Consider the following 16,826-nt stretch of genomic DNA (forward strand, 5'->3'; position numbering starts at 1 on the left):
AACAAAGAGAAGTCATAATTTTTCGAATTGTATTGCAAAATAACAGACCAAGTACAGTTAACTGATTTTTTCATTTTAGCACCTACCTCATATTCACTGACGCAAGAAACATTTACACAAGTCAGTATATTTGCGCAATATTGAGATTAGCATTTAATAATTCTTGTTTTATCTGAGTGTTTTGTTTAAAGGTAGGTTCTGCCTAGTTAAAGTAGCATAGTTAGAAGGGGCTAATAAGCCAGCAAGCCAGAAATAAGGTGGCAAGTTTATCCTGTAGTTAAAAAGTACATGAAAAAGTGGACATAAAAGAGCTGGGATGGAGGAATAAGTAAAAAATTAGGTACGCCACTTACTAGTGATGTCTCCATTACATATACGTAATTATTCGCACACGTGAATTAATATGCCTTCTATATAAAAGTATTCTCACTTGTTATAGTATCATAAATCTGGGTTCTTGTCATAGTATACTCAGTAATTAGTAAATGTAAATTATTTATTTTTAAGCAAAATGTCAGATATATATATATTATGTATAGGGCAATTTTATGTTGGAAGTATTAACAGTCGGAAATTTAGAAAAATATTTTAGGAAAGAATTCGATCAAAACCTATTTATTATACAGGGTGTCTCAAAAGTCCCCTGACATAGGGTAACTCATATTATCAGAGTTAGAACAAAATGTAAGAGGGGAAACCGTCTCCAAATATGATGTTTTTAATCTAATGTGAAGGAAGTTTTTAAATCGGACGAGCCGTTTGGGCTGTACACTCTTTATGCGCCCAATGTTAAATGATAATGCAACGTTCCCATTTACCTGGACCCACAACATTAGTGAATGAAGTTACTATCTTTTACGCTAAGGTGTCGATGGCCAGCCCCTATGTCAAAAAGTAACTTCATTCACTTATGTTGTGGGTCCAGGTAAATGGCAACGTTGCATTTCATTCAACATTGGGCACATAGAGTGTACAGCCCAAACGGGTCGTCCGATTTTTTTTTTTTTTTTTTAAATCTTAACTTTAGATTGAAAACAACATATTCTGATATGGTTTCCCCTCTTACATTTTGTATTAACTGGGCCGCGGTGGCTCAGTGGTAGAGCGTTAACCTCTGGTGCATGGGGTCCCGGGTTCAAACTCTGCTCCCGCCAAGTGAACTTTGTAGTGGACAAAGACCGTGTGCGTAGGTTTCCTCGGGGTTCTCCCGTTTCCTCCCACCTTCTTCATTCCATCATTTCATTAATTTCTCATCTTCACCGTCTCCTTTAGCCTAACCGACATAATCGTGTGACGTAAAACTCCAAAATTTCATTTCATTTTCTGATAATAACAGAGTTACCCTATGTCAGGGGACTTTTAAGACACCCTGTACATTCTGTCCCTGCCTGATGGTTCTAGGAAAAACTCCAGTCTAAGTGGGGGGCGGTGGCTCAGTGGTAGAGCGTTCACCTCAGGTGCTTGGGGTCCCTGGTTCGATCCCAGCTCGTGCCGCGTGGGCTTTGAGGTGGACAAACACCGTGCTCGTAGGTTTTCTCGGGGTTCTCCCGTTTCCTCCCACTTTCTTCATTCCACCATTTCATTCATTTCTCATATTCACCGTCTCCTTTAGCCTAAACGTCATAAGCATGGGACGTAAAACATAAAGATTTCATTTCATTTTTTTTTTTTTTTTTTTTTTTTTTTTCATTTCGAGTCTAAGTGGTCGACTTTGAGATCCAACTCGGGATCTCTCTCTCTCCTGAAGCAAGAACTTGAACCGTAGATCTTTGCTAACGTGAAAAATGGATATTATTATTCAAAGTAATCTGCAAAATTTATATTGGGCAGAAAGAGAAAACTGGTTGATATAGTTCCAGTCGTTTCACTGATAAGCGAAGTTATAGTAAACATGACTTTAACATTTTCGTGTTATTTTTTATTATTTATTTTATTTTATTTTATTTGTCCACCACAAAGCCCACTGAGTCACTTGTCCCCTTTTCTAAATTCATATCTACTAACAAACAGTACACCAATGAAACTATACGCTGAAGACAGGAAATAATTTTGAGGTCCCGTTTATTTCTGGCACGAGTGCTTGGGGTTCCACTAAAGGCACCTCAAAATGCAACATATTTTCGGGAAAATTTTCCGAATTTTGCATCTGTGAGGCCTGTTTCTGGTATTCGATAAGCTGATTCATTGTAAAAACAATGATGCATGAATTATAAATCTAAGGTATTTATGGTAGAAGCAAGAACTTATAAGTAAAAAATTACATCGTTTAAAACAAAAACTGATCTATCGAGATTTTTCCTAAACAAAATCAATTTATAGCACGATATGCGAAGGAAGTAATAATAAAAATCCTCAAAAATAGTGAGCGTTTAACCTGAAACTTTGTTTCGCGAGAAAATTAGTTAGAATCAGAAGGTTTTTTAAGGCTGATTCAATTATATATTTAACACATTTGCTGTAATTTTGAAATGCATTGCCAGTTGCTACCAGAAACATTCAACAGCTTGATATCTTCATCTTGTCACTTACTATATTTTTATCCCACAATGTTTTACGTGAGTTAAAGGGTAATTCGTTGACACGCATAATGGGAAGGGGATTTCTCCGACTAAAATTGATAGGAAAGTGATACTTAAAATGTTAGTAGGTGTTGCGCACGAGGCGAAACAAGATACAGTTTTCGCGTCGACACACGAGGTGAGACAGAACTCTTCCAATAGAAACACATACACTTTTTGAGACGAAGCAGCTCCAAATCTTGGCTTGAGGGCAACACAGATAATAATAATAATAATAATAATAATAATAATAATAATAATAATAATAATAATAATAATAATAATAATAATAATAATAATAATAATAATAATAATAAACAAATTGATTAGTTACATAAAATTAAAATTTTAGTGCTACACCCATAGTCTTTCCTACTCTCCAAAGCTGAACTCCTAGCGAGGCCACTGCAATATTACACACTTAATAACAATATTTAATACTATAAATAAAAAATTAAAAAAAAAAAGTATCGTGATACTCACCCTAGAATACATTGAAGATGTAAAAGCCTCCCTCTTATTCTCATTCACACATTTAGTTTTTAGGCTATCTTCATCAGAAAACGTAAAACCATGAAGCTTCGGAGCGCTGTCATAAATTCCCTTACAAAAGGGTAATACACATCGATTAGGCATATTCAGTCAACAAAATAATATTCTCTACACAAAAGCACAAACACTATAACTGTAGATCTAGAGCATTATATATTTACAATTAATATAGACAATATTCCAGCTAAAGAGACTCGTAGAAACAAAAAACGAATTTTCTTTCGAAAGGCTCGTAATAAATAACTATCCGAACACCTTCCACTGTCAGTGAAGTTTAAGATTTTTGAACCAGACCACTTGTGGTGACATCACAGGTGTTTCAGAATGGATCACTCTAGGTGGTGGTTGAAATTTCTATTATCAAAAAATAACTTTAATCAGAATTAAGAAAAAGGATGTTTATCTAATGCTATATATTGTTTAGCGACAACTAAAACTGTTTCTATGAACTCGATCATCATCTTCAATTGGCAAATTTTCGTGCAAAATTATCTTTCACATCACTAATTTGTAGGGTAAACCATACAGTGATTGGCACCCAGATAGTAATTGGCACTTTTCCAGTTAATATTCAAATAATAAGAAAACAAATCAGTTTTTTAAATGTATTCAGTAACGGGTGGCAACACTAGTCTTTGTTTTTATATTCTATAAAATTTCTTTCTTGCTATTTGTGTATTAGAGTGAAGTAGATTATGGAATAGGTGGATATATATCCCAAAAATTAAATGTGATCTTATTTCTTGTGAATTTGTTAAGGATGTTTAAAGAATATTTACCATCGTTTTGACTTATTAAATGTTACGTTTTGGTTTATTGCCACTGCAGGTCAGGAACTATCAAAATGTGTTTTCCCTTCAAGCAATCTTGTAGTCCATATCTCCATTGTTGAAAAAATGGGGGTGCCAATCACTGTATGAAAAAGTATGTGTCTAGATAGTAATTGGCATATCCCTGCCAATTACTGTGGAATTCATATTTTGTATATGGTTATAAGGACTTTAAAAGCTTTCAATTAGGGAAAATACAAATGTACTAAATTCTTGTGTTCCTACGTTAACTCTTTCTAGTTAATGTCACCCCTGCCAATTACTGTATATTGTGGTGCCAATCGCTGTAATTCAAAAATAATCAAATTGAAAAAAGTTGATCACTTGAGCTCTGAGTTTCGATCGCGTGAATCAGAAGTCATGGCATATTAGTATAGTGTTATATAACACAAGACCAAGCGCCAGAATCTCATTATGAGATAATTAAGTCTAAAGTTTTTAAAGTGAATCGCATATAAATAAACTGGTGCTTGTCTTTAAAACTATTTGTAAGCAAACGCTGCTAAGAATTGGTAGTGATTGTTATTTCTATGACTTTCCAAGTAGAGTAAGCCATACAACAGAAATTCTAAGAAGTGGCGTTTTGTCTATTGATGCAAAACACTATCCGTTTTTGTTTTTTTTACAGTTGAATCCTTGAGTTTGGAAACCTGTCATAGCCATCGAAACAAGTCTTTCCAGGATATGGCATGTTTTCAAACTAAAGAAAAATTTTAATGCTTAATATTTTCTACAACCAGTGGGAGGAGATAACTTGTTTTCAGCCTAAATGGTTTTCCCACATCAGTTGAGCTGGAACGTGCAAGAATCTCAATTTTGTCAAAAAGTTGAGATGATTGGTCTTCGAACTCATCAATTCAATTTATATTTAAGGCGGCAAGATGTGGTAATGTTAATTTTTATATCTTGTACTGAAGTAGTTTCTGTTGGTTAGAGACCTAATCCAATATTGCAATATGCCATGAATTCGAACTCTTAAATATTATAAGTAAATTCTTGAAGTTGCTCTCCAAGCAGTTTCAGAAGGCATGGGAATCAAAACAGCCTCAAAGATGTACGATATACCAAGATCTACACTAATTCCGTTAAAAAATTCTAATTGCAGAGTACAGGGGTGTTCTAGCTGAAAAGGGTTCCAAAACATCTATCAAGTTAATGTTAAAGATTCAAGAACAGTAATGTTTACATTTAACGTTAACGATGATACAACTCCATCAATGATAGTATACCCTTATGTCCATATTCCAAAAGATGTGGCAAAGTCTGTTCCAAAGGAATGGGGTGTTGGACATAGTAACAACGAGGGTGGGTTCCTTTAAATCAGTCTGATTTAAATCACGATTTAAATCAAGATTTAAATCACTTGATTTTTTAATAAAAGTCGTTGATTTAAATCAAATTCCGAAATAATTTAAAGTGAAAATAAGTAAAGTCCCGTTTCTGTTCTGTTATTTCGATTATGGAAGATGATAATCATAATACAATGAGACTCAAATGTACAGTATGTACAGCATAATATGAAAACAAGTGTCATGCAAAGGATGATTATGGAAAATCCCGTTTTGAACGGGTACCAGGGCAATCCTGTTTTCTTCTCTTCGTAACATAGGGTTTATAAATATATTGTAAATCGTTAACTATTCCAACGGGGAAATCACCATCGACATTTAAAACGAAGATTCTTTTGTGTGCGCGTCTATATATTTGTTCCCAGATAATAGGGCGTATTTAGGTGTCCTATCCCCTCTCCGAAATTTTTTTAGATTTTATAACTTTAGGCAAAATTTATGTATTTCGTGCCGCAAGCTAGTTACAATTTCCTTAAAAATATGCTCCTGCCAAATATCAGTAACTTTTGTGGAAAAAAAGTGTCACTTTGATAAGTGTTGCTAACGCTTAACGCTTAACCTTTTAAATTATATAACCTATTTTTAGGTGATAGAATAAAATCTCCATTATTCGATTAAAAAAGTACCAATAAAGCTTTTTACTTCGTTTTTCCAGGACTGAAGGCATTGTAGAGCACGTTACATATGCTTTCACGCCTCTCTGCGTCGAGACATAGGATGTGATGACGTCATAAATTTAAAAAAGGTATTTTTTGTTGTGCCTATTTTTATTATTTTTTTGGCGGGCCTACATTTTGCATTCAGAAGACTGAAATTCTGCACACTCGTTCAGTGCACCCTTAGTATTTTTCAGATGATTTCAGATCTCTGCGTGAAAACAGGGGGGTCCAGAGGGAAAAATGTAAAAAAAAAAAAAAAAAAAAAAAGAATATTTTTAACAAAAAATAGCTTTCTTCGCGATTTTACCACCTAAGATGGAGACATATGAATGGTACCATCTGAAAGGCTGTTCTATTTTGAAGAGAATGATGTACGAACCATGATCTTACGATAAATAGGGATGTCTCAGGAAACTGTTACCAGAGATCCTGTTTTATACGGGAATCTGGGGAAATTGGGGCTATTTTTCGCGGGCTTACTTTTGCATCTAGAAGTTTGAAATTTTGGACACTCATTTACTGCAACCCTTAGCATTTTTCAGATCTTTGCCTTTAAACAGAGGCGGTACAGAGGGGTAAAAAGTAAAATAAAAAGGGATATTTCTTAACATAAAATCCCTGTTTTCGTGATTTTCCAGCCCCAGATAGCCTACACGATGGAGACATTTGAATGGTACCGTTTGAAACTCTGCTTTTTTCTGAAGAGAATAATGTACAAATCATGATTCTAGGATAAATAGGGATGTCTGAGGAAATTTTTATATTACATCTGGGTCATCTGGGGTATTGTGGGATGTTCTTAGCTCATTGTTAAATATTTTTCCCGTCCTTACTATTCAAGATAGAAGCTTGAAATTTTGTACACACATTTACCACACCCTTAGTATTTCCCAGTTGATTTTGAGATCTGTGTGTTAACATAGGGGAGTCCAGAGGGGATCAAAATTTGAAAAAAAAATCAGAAAAAAATCCCGACTCCTCTCAAAATTTTCCGCTACAGGGACATGATAAGAAATTTTTATATTACATCTGGGTCATCTGGGGTATTGTGGGATGTTCTTAGCTCATTGTTAAATATTTTTCCAGTCCTTACTATTCAAGATAGAAGCTTGAAATTTTGTACACACATTTACTACACCCTTAGTATTTCCCAGTTGATTTTGAGATCTGTGTGTTAACATAGGGGAGTCCAGAGGGAATCAAAATTTGAAAAAAAAATCAGAAAAAAATCCCGACTCCTCTCAAAATTTTCCGCTTCAGGGACATGATAGGAAAAATGTGAATGTTACCGTTTTAAAGGCTGTTCTATTCTGAAGAGAAGGAGGTATGAACCATGATCCTAGGATAAATAGGGATAATACTTGGCTGAAAGTCTATAATTTACCAAAAAAGCCATAATTTAGAATTGTTAAGAAACATTATTTGGGATTGATATAGGTTAACGATTGGGGATAAATTCAAAATTGGACCCCAATACTTTCACTTAAATGGCATAATTGGCATTTAATACTAATTCGTAATGCTTTTTCTTTAGTTCCCGACTTGTATTATACGAGGAGAAAGATTTGATTTAAATCAAAAAAATCGTTTTAAATAAAAAAAAAATCATCAAAAATGATTTTTTAAAAAAAAATCATGATTTTTTTCCACCCTGCTAACAACGATTGGATAAAAGGTGATTATTCTACGAATACGTTGCTAATGTGTTGTACAAACAACAAAATGTTAAATTTCCAATCATTTATTTTGTTGATAAACATAAGACGCATCTAACGTACCAGTTCAGTCCGCAATGCTGTGAGTTACAAATAGAACTTATTGCTTTGTATCCAAATGCAACTCGAGTACTTCAAACAACACATGTTTTAGCATTTCGACCAATAAAGAAGGGGTGGAGAAAAGTGATTCGAAATTGGAGGCATAACCATCTCGATGAAATGTGAATATGCTGAATTTTGCTTTTCTTCTTAAAGAAGTAGTGGATAATTATATTTCCCAATCAATTATTAAAAATGGCTTTCCCTCCTTTGGCTTGTTTCCCTTTGACCCAAATAGTATGGACTATAGTAAATGCGTTAGGAAGACATCTACGCCCTCACCAATTTTTGCTGAACATTCTTGTCTGGAAACAAACGAAGCTATTGTCTTAACAGCTGAGCAGTTCTCAGACATGGTAAGACTAGATGTGTTGCGATAGTTGGAAAACAATAAAGTGGAGAAGGACTCAGAAAAAAATTGTAGTGTGGAAACGTCAACCTTATATTGTTTGTGGAGACATTTCAAAACATCTGCACAAAGCAGTAACCCAGATTCATTAGGGAAAGGAATTAATCCAAATGTTCTTCAACATTCTAGTAGAGGACTTGTTAGTCAATTAAACAGAAGAAACATCAGGTGTCGCCATATACGAACAAGAAGCAAACGTAAATACTCGTGATTAAAATTACTCGAACAAAGTTAGACCATCATTATTTTCTGGGATTGCAAATGTAGACATTTGAGAATGAAGTCAGTGCATTGTGTTCAGAAAGTGCTTAAGCAAATAGTTGAAAACTGGCAATTTAAATTGTGCGTCATTTGATCATCTGCATTAGCCAGAGACACCTAAGCGCAAAGGGAAACGCAATATAGAGCGCCTACCGTTTGTTGTCACCTCAGAGAAATACCAAGAAATGATAAGAAAGAAGGAAACCCGGAAGAAGCAAATTTAAGAAGAAATATCTAAGCGGAAAAGAACGAGAGAGGAATGCAAGTCAGAAAAGGAAAGGAAAATGCCAACAAAAATAAGATATAAAGATTGTACAGCCAGAAATGAATCGAAAAATTGTACAGCCAGAGAGGAACCAGAAATAGATGAGAGTAGTGCCAGAACCGGGAGCATTTCTCCTCAGAATTCAAAACAAGAGTAAACTGTAAAGAAAAAATTGTTCGGTGCCCAAATGAATATCAGTAACAACTTCAATAAGTCATGTCGAAAATGTGCACTACCGTTAAACGCTTACAACATGATAACGCGTTCTTTGTGTACAAACAGTTTTCATTTATATTGCATTCCTAGAGATCACAAGATTCATATTCCAGAAGACCTGCAAGATGATGATTTTGTGTGCCATATTTGCTACTTTCTGGACGAAGACAGCGAAGATATAGATATACCAGGTTATGATGATCGTGAGTAATATCAGTATCTGCAATACAAATCGTGCGACTCTTGTTCCTCGTTCTCTTCTTTCATATTTGAAGATTTACTAAGTTAAAGTTAAAATAAATAAATAAATAATAAAAAAATAAATAAATAAATAAATAAATAAATAAAAACATTGGTGGGTTTGCCTGAATTTAAATGTCATTGTTTGTAGAACGTTGTAAAAAAACTTTAAGTGATTTCTTGTAATTATTGGTCAAAGAGTAACCTGATAGTATTATATTTCGGCACATAATGTAAAACTATGTTGTTCTTTATAAATAAAAAGAAAAACATTTGAGTTGCGGATTACTAACAGTGCCAATCACTATAAGAATAAGTGCCAGTTACTGTATTTTCAGTGCCAATCACTGTAATTTTATACTTGTGTTCACTATAAGCTCTACAAACATTTTCTGGTTCTGAAATACTTAAAAAATATGTCAAGGCAAAGGACGAAATGTTAATAAATCCAAATAGGTTTTGTTAAAAAAAAAATTATCCTAGTGAGTAATCTTGTAGTCTGTGTAGAAATGAGTGTTTTGGTAAAAGTTCGTAATTGGTTATGTTAGGACGTTCAGTTGGGTAACTTACTGTGGTAACCTGGACTCAATATAGAACACATCCTGAAAAGCATGGTTTTAATGAACGACTTGATGAGCTGAGGTGTTTAGTTTTTCTTTCTTGTTTAGTTTTTGTTTAGATGTACGCACGAAGTGGAATAATAAATACAATAGACTGTATGAAGTTTCAGTTCCATTTCTCAGTAAAGATGTAGCCACATCTTTAGGTTATGGGTACCAGGAACGCTGTTAAAGTTACATCTAACAAACAAGGACAGTTAAGAAGAAAGGCTGCATCTAAAGTGATAGGTTAGAAGTGCGTGCTGTTTAGTTCGAATAGTCTGAGACTTAACCTAATTTAGAACAGTTGCAGTGCTGTAGTGTAAAAAAAAAAAAAAAAAAAAAAAAAAAAAAAAAAAAAAAAAAATCGACCCAGTTTTTTGAACATATTAATAGCAGTATCTTGAACTGAAGTGATACCAACAAAAATACCCCTTGCACTAGTTTTTCGGTTCATGACAAGTGCCCCCTCTTCCTGTATTTGGCGGCAACAAGATGGATTTCACAAAGAACATTAAACCCTTGACCGGTGAAACAGATTGGCCAGTGTGGAAACTCAGAATTCGTGATTTGTTAGATTATCATGAAAACACATTAGATGTAATTGATGGAAAACTTGTGAAGCCGGAACCACCAGGTGAGAATGCCACAGAGGCACAAACCAAACAGTTCAAAGAACATAGTGACATTTATCGAAAAGCGAACAGTTATGCCAAAACAATGATAAGTAATTCAGTTACAGACTCGGTATATCAAAAGATAATGGACAAAGAGACTGCTCATGAAATGTGGGAAGCGTTGAAACAACAGTTCGAAGCCGCGTCCAAAGATCAGCTGTTTAAAATCTGTAGTGATTTTTTCGGGTTCAGTTGGACATTAGGTGAAGATGTTTCTACCCATATAGCAAAACTGAAGGGTCTGTGGAACGAACTGAATAACGGTTTAAAAGCAAAAGGTGAAAACACGTTGCCAGATCTTTTGCTCGCGTGTAAAACGTTACATATACTACCGAGTAAGTTTGAGACTTTTCAGTCAGGTTGGATGCTACTAACTAAAGATGAAAATAAGACATTCGACGAACTTACAACTCAGCTGTTTATGTTCGAAAGGAACTTTGCGAAAAATACAGACAGTTCCAAAGTTGTTCAAGAAGCATTAGTTGCAAAAGCGAACAAACAAAAATGAAGTGATAAAGCAAAAGGGAAGAAACCAAAAGGAAATGACGTGTGTAATTACTGTTCACAAAAAGGCCATTGGGTTAGGCAGTGCAGAAAGTGGATCGCAGACGGTAAACCTGCAAAGAAGAAAACGGGAAATAGTGAAAATGTAGATACCGCAGCAACAAGTGTAGCGTTTACAACTTTTTGTGAAGATGCATGTTCGGTAGAAATAGACTCAACTGCATGGTGGGTAGATAACGGTGCAACGAAACATGTCACAAATTGTGCAGATCATTTTGTTGATTTTGAACATTTCGAAAGCCCTTGTAGTATTAAATCAGCCGGAAAAGAGAAATTAGTGGCAATCGGAAAAGGTACCATACGTGTATTGTCCTCTGTGAACAATAATTGTAAAGAAGTGACACTAAAAGATGTTTGGTATGTCCCGAACATTAATAGAAATTTATTTTCAGTACTAGCAGCCCAAGATCGAAACTCAAAAAGTGAATTTACGTCTCTTGCAACGGAATGTTCACTTGGTAAACGGTGAAGTGTTGTTGTTGTGCGGGTCCCGCAAGATAGGTGGCTCCTTGTACAAGGCAAGTATACAACCGTTAGTACCGGAACAGGCAGTAGAAGTGAATATTGCAAAGAGTGAAAGTACCTTATTGCAGTTATACCATGAAAGGTGGGGACACCAGGAAAAGCGTCATGTAAGAAGAATGCTACAGAAGGAGTTAGGTGTAAGTGTTCGATTAGAAAGTGATATTTGTGAACCCTGCATCTATGGTAAATCGCATCGGTTACCTTTTGGCAGTAGACAAGCATCAAAAGTAGGAGGTGAATTCGTGTCGGGAGACGTGTACGGACCGTTCGATGAATCGTTTCAGAAGAAACGGTATCTAGTTGTGTTCAAAGATAGTTATACAAAGTTTCGCTATGGCTATCTTATCAAAGAAAAATCTGAAGTAAAAACGGTGCTCAGGCATATGCTAGCTCACGCTAAAACTTCGGGACATGTAATCAAAGAGTTCCTAAGTGACAATGGATGCGAGTTTGATAATGAAGATGTTCGTGCAGTTCTCAGTGAAGAAGGTGTTATACAAAGACTAACAGCGCCGTATACTCCAGAACAAAACGGTGTAAGTGAACGTGACCTACGAACAATAGTTGAAATGGCAAGAACTTTCAAGTATGCAAATGAAGAAGCTGCATTTCCCTCAGCAATATGGGCTGAGTTAGTTTCTACGGCGATTTATGTTCTCAATAGAACAGGAAAATCATCAGTGGAAGGTGTGAGCCCATACGAGCTTTGGCTAGGCAAGAAGCCAAGGTTAAAACAGCCTAGGAACATTATAATTCAAAATAATGAAATAGAATATGTAAACTCAACTAAGTTCTTAGGAATTTGGATAGATAAAAATCTTTCTTGGGATGTGCAAATAACTAAGCTTAGTAAAAAATTAAACCAAATATATTTCGCAATTAAAGTTCTTAAAAATGTTTTAAGAGAGTCTACTTTAAAAACAATTTACTTTGGATTATTCCAATCGAATTTAACATATGGTATTATATTTTGGGGAAATACACACAAGGCCAAAGTCATCTTTACGATACAGAAACGAATAATAAGATTGATGGCAACTGCTAAACCAAAAGATCATTGCAAACCAATATTTAAAAAACTTCGTATACTTCCAGTACCCTGTTTGTATATTTTAAATCTATTGATATTTGTAAAGAAACACCTACAAGGTATCCTTACGCGAGTAGAACAGCAACATGATCATGACACAAGAAACAAAGAAAACTTTTCTATTGTAGAACACAGAACAGTATTATATGAAAAAGGATGTAAATAAGCGGGTATCATGCTTTACAATAAACTTCCGAAAGAAATAAAAACTCAGGACTCTGTTGCTAAATTTAAAAAAGAACTCCAGAAATATTTATTACAACATTGCTTTTACTCGGTAGAGGAATACATGAACTACTAAGTAAATAGAAACGTTACAGGATGTACAGTAAATCAATGTCATTACTTGCTTTTAGCATTACATATTTGTTGGAGGGTTTCTAAATACACTGCAAGTATTAATTGCTAAGTTTATTTTTAACAATGATGTCATGTAAAATGTATAGTGTAATAAGATGTAAGAAGTAAGGCTTAATTACTAACCTAGTGTATGTAATTTTCACTATTATTATTTCTTTTACTTTTGTATTCATATATAAATGACGTGTCCGCTTCATATGCATTGTATTACAGTGCTAAATGTATGAAAAAAGGACGAAATAAATACAATACAATACAATACAAAACATCTACGTATTATTGGGTCTACGTGCTATGCGCACATCCCAGTGCAGAAACGAAGGAAAATGGATAAGAAAGCGGTAAAAGGTTTTCTTGTAGGTTACGATGGTGATGCTGATGAACGTTATAGAATCTGGGTGAAAGAAGAACAAAAGGTTATTTTGTCCAGAGACGTTACGTTTCAAGAAAAACTTGTTGAGTGCGAAGAACACATTGAGTTACCTCTTCGTGATGTGAACTCCGAGAAACCAAATGAAGATCAACACCAAGGAAAGCAAGCAACGGAAGGAGAGAACGACTACACAGAAGAAAAGGATGACGAATCAGAAAACAGTGATGATGAAAAAGAAGTACCAAAATCGCTTACCTTTCGGAACTTAAGAGATCGCTCAAAAATAAACAAACCAGAACGTTTCAACGATTACGTAATGTCGGTAGGAGAACTAGTTAATGAGACTAGTACTCCAGAAACGTATGAAGAAGCTGTCAGCAGCAAGGAAAGTATCTACTGGCGTAAAGCAATGAACAGTGAAATGGCTTCATTGAAAGAAAATCAAACGTGGGAACTAGTAAACCTGCCAGAAGGATGCAAAGCAATTTCAAATAAGTGGGTATACCGTGTAAAAACGAACCCAGACGGAACCATTGACAAGTATAAAGCACGGCTTGTGGTGAAAGGATTCAGTCAGCGTCAGGGTGTTGACTTTAGTCAAACCTTCAGCCCTGTCGCTAAGTTAGGCACAATTCGTTCCTTGTTAAGTGTCGCAGCGAGTGAAAACATGCACTTAGCTCAATTCGATGTTTCAACCGCGTTTCTCTACGGTGAGTTAGAAGAAGTTATATACATGAAACAACCAATAGGCTATAGTGATGGCACGAATCGTGTGTGTAAACTCAAAAGAAGTTTGTACGGGCTGAAGCAGGCTCCAAGGTGTTGGAACAAGCGTTTTGGTGTTTTTTTGACAAAATTAGGCTTCAAAGTAAGTGAGGCTGATCCTTGTCTGTACATCAGGGAACGAAACGGGAAAAAGGTTTTTGTAGTGTTGTACGTTGATGACGGTCTAGTTAGTTCAACAGAAAAGTGCGAATTAGAGACTTTCTTAGAAGAACTGAAGACTGAATTCAAGGTTACAATCAAGCCAGCATCCTATTTCCTAGGACTAGAGATAGAACGCGCAATCGACGGTTCAATCAAAATAAGTCAACAAGCTTATACAAGAAAAATCCTTCAAAGGTTTAACCTCGATGAATGCAAACCAGTGTCCACACCGATGTTAAAACAGACAGAAGTATCGAAAGAAGGAAAAGAAGAGGAGAAGTGTAATTTTCCGTACCGACAAGCAGTAGGTGCTTTAATGTACTTAATGGTGGGAACCAGACCAGATCTCGCCTATAGTGTTGGAGTGCTTTCAAGATCAATTGAAAATCCTTCGTCAGAAGATGTTGTAAAAGTGAAAAGAGTGTTCAGATACTTAGCAGGAACAATCCGTTACGGTATTGTTTATCGTTCCAAAATAAATAGTGGTGTACTAGAGTGCTTCAGTGACGCAGATTTTGGCGGGTGTAGCAAGACAGGTCGATCGTCTTCAGGTGTAATTGTGATATATGCAGGAGGTGCAGTGACATGGCTTAGCCAAAGGCAAAGAACAGTTGCTACTTCAACTACAGAAGCCGAAATCATTGCAGCTAGCGAAGCTACTAAAGAAGTCACCTGGTTATGCAGATTGTTCAATGAACTTACTAAACTCAAACACGTTCCTGTTATCGCAGTTGATAACAATGCAGCGGTAAAACTAGCTGAAAATCCAGAGCTGCATCGCAGAACAAAACATATTCAAATAAAGCATTTCTTTGTTCGTGAGAAAGTCACAGATGGGACATTAGGTGTACAACAGATCTCCACAGAAGAACAACTGGCGGATATCATGACAAAACCATTAGCTAAAACACGAATGCTAGTGTTTTGTAATCGATTTGGCCTTTATTAACAAAGGAAAGTGTTAAGGCAAAGGACAAAATGTTAATAAATCCAAATAGGTTTTGTTAAAAAAAAAAAAAAAAATATGCTAGTGAGTAATCTTGTAGTCTGTGTAGAAATGAGTGTTTTGGTAAAAGTTCGTAATTGGTTATGCTAGGATGTTCAGTTGGGTAACTTACTGTGGTAACCTGGACTCAATATAGAACACATCCTGAAAAGCATGGTTTTAATGAACGACTTGATGAGCTGAGGTGTTTAGTTTTTCTTTCTTGTTTAGTTTTTGTTTAGATGTACGCACAAAGTGGAATAATAAATACAATAGACTGTATGAAGTTTCAGTTCCATTTCTCAGTAAAGATGCAGCCACATCTTTAAAATATACGTTCTCCATAATTATGAATTAATGTATATTTAGAGAAAAAATCAAGAGAATATATTTAAAAAGATGAAAGACGTAGACATCTATATTTTAAAAGATCCTTAAAGTGCCAATCACTGTACGGTTTACCATATGACAGTGGTTTTGGTTATATATAAAAAAAAAAAAAAAAAAAAAAAAAAAAAAAAAAAAAAGCAGGTCGCATTGGACAAGCATACTTTATCGTAATTGTACCTAATACGAAAATTATGAACTCTGATTTATTAATCAAGATGTTCACTGTGTTTTCCTTCCTATCTTTGCTATTAGTAATAATTTTCCTTCTTTAATTTGTAGGTTCCTTGTTTGAAGAATTTTTGAAACGCTTACTCGAAAATTCTTCTGAAGAAAAGAAAGAAAGTAGCGAAGAAGGTAGTAATGAGGATCCATCAGTAGTAGCAAATAAAATGAATTTATGTATGAATTCATATCTCCAGTGCGTCAATGGTCCTTTTCTAGCCAAAGCTTTTGAATTGGTTGTAGATTTCATGTCCGGACCTAGGAAAACAACTCCTCCGTATATAAATTCATTGAAAAGGTATGATCTTTTCGTTACATTCTTTCAGGTGTAGTATTAAAGCTCTAGAATATTCCAAGGATAATAGTAAATATTTTGGGAGATGATGAGTTTCCGTGTACGGTCCAGGTAAGACATAGGAATTTGCATCTGGTGTTTAAATGCTATTATGAGGGTTATAAGGGTTTGAATCTATTGCCAGTGTGTATGACGTAAAATAATAATAATAATAATAATAATAATAATAATAATAACGGAAAAGACAAGTTATATATATTGAACAAGAAACTGGTCATTGTAATCAAAGGAACACGTTTCAAGTTACGGAATGTATCTTGGAGATTTTAAATAAATAATGTGTTCAGTACCCTTTGTCAACACAGTAGATCAAATCAAGCAAAATTTAAACATTTCCTAGCAGGTAATGTCACTGACACTGTTGAAAATTACATCGGCTGTGAAATTGTCTGAGAGAGCCTGTTTGGTCAGAAGTATCAACTTTGTGATGTTTACCCTATAGCTCATGATACAGATTAGACAGATTATATGATGCAGGAGATTGAAGTTCGATTCCCATTAAGAATCTGTGTGTTTCGATTCCACCTTAAGCTGTACATCCACATCCATATTGAAGCTAAAACGTGACACAACTCCAAATTAAGAAATGAGTGAGATTCATTC

The 16,826-nt window shown here is 35.1% G+C and overlaps 1 protein-coding gene across 2 annotated transcripts in view; it reads right to left on the reverse strand.

Annotated features, from left to right (window-relative positions):
* The window catches only part of LOC145683845 (uncharacterized), a 445,184-nt gene that overhangs the window by 395,796 nt on the left and 32,562 nt on the right, over nt 1–16,826 (reverse strand). For both annotated transcript variants that reach the window (XR_014131197.1, XR_014131198.1), the window contains exon 5: nt 3,042–3,161. The gene's annotated coding sequence lies outside the window, so the exon portion shown is untranslated. The remainder of the gene's footprint in view (nt 1–3,041; nt 3,162–16,826) is intronic.

The sequence above is a fragment of the Thermobia domestica genome, chromosome 4, assembly GCF_964235325.1.
Source record: "Thermobia domestica chromosome 4, izTheDome1.hap1.1, whole genome shotgun sequence".
NCBI lineage: Eukaryota > Metazoa > Arthropoda > Insecta > Zygentoma > Lepismatidae > Thermobia > Thermobia domestica.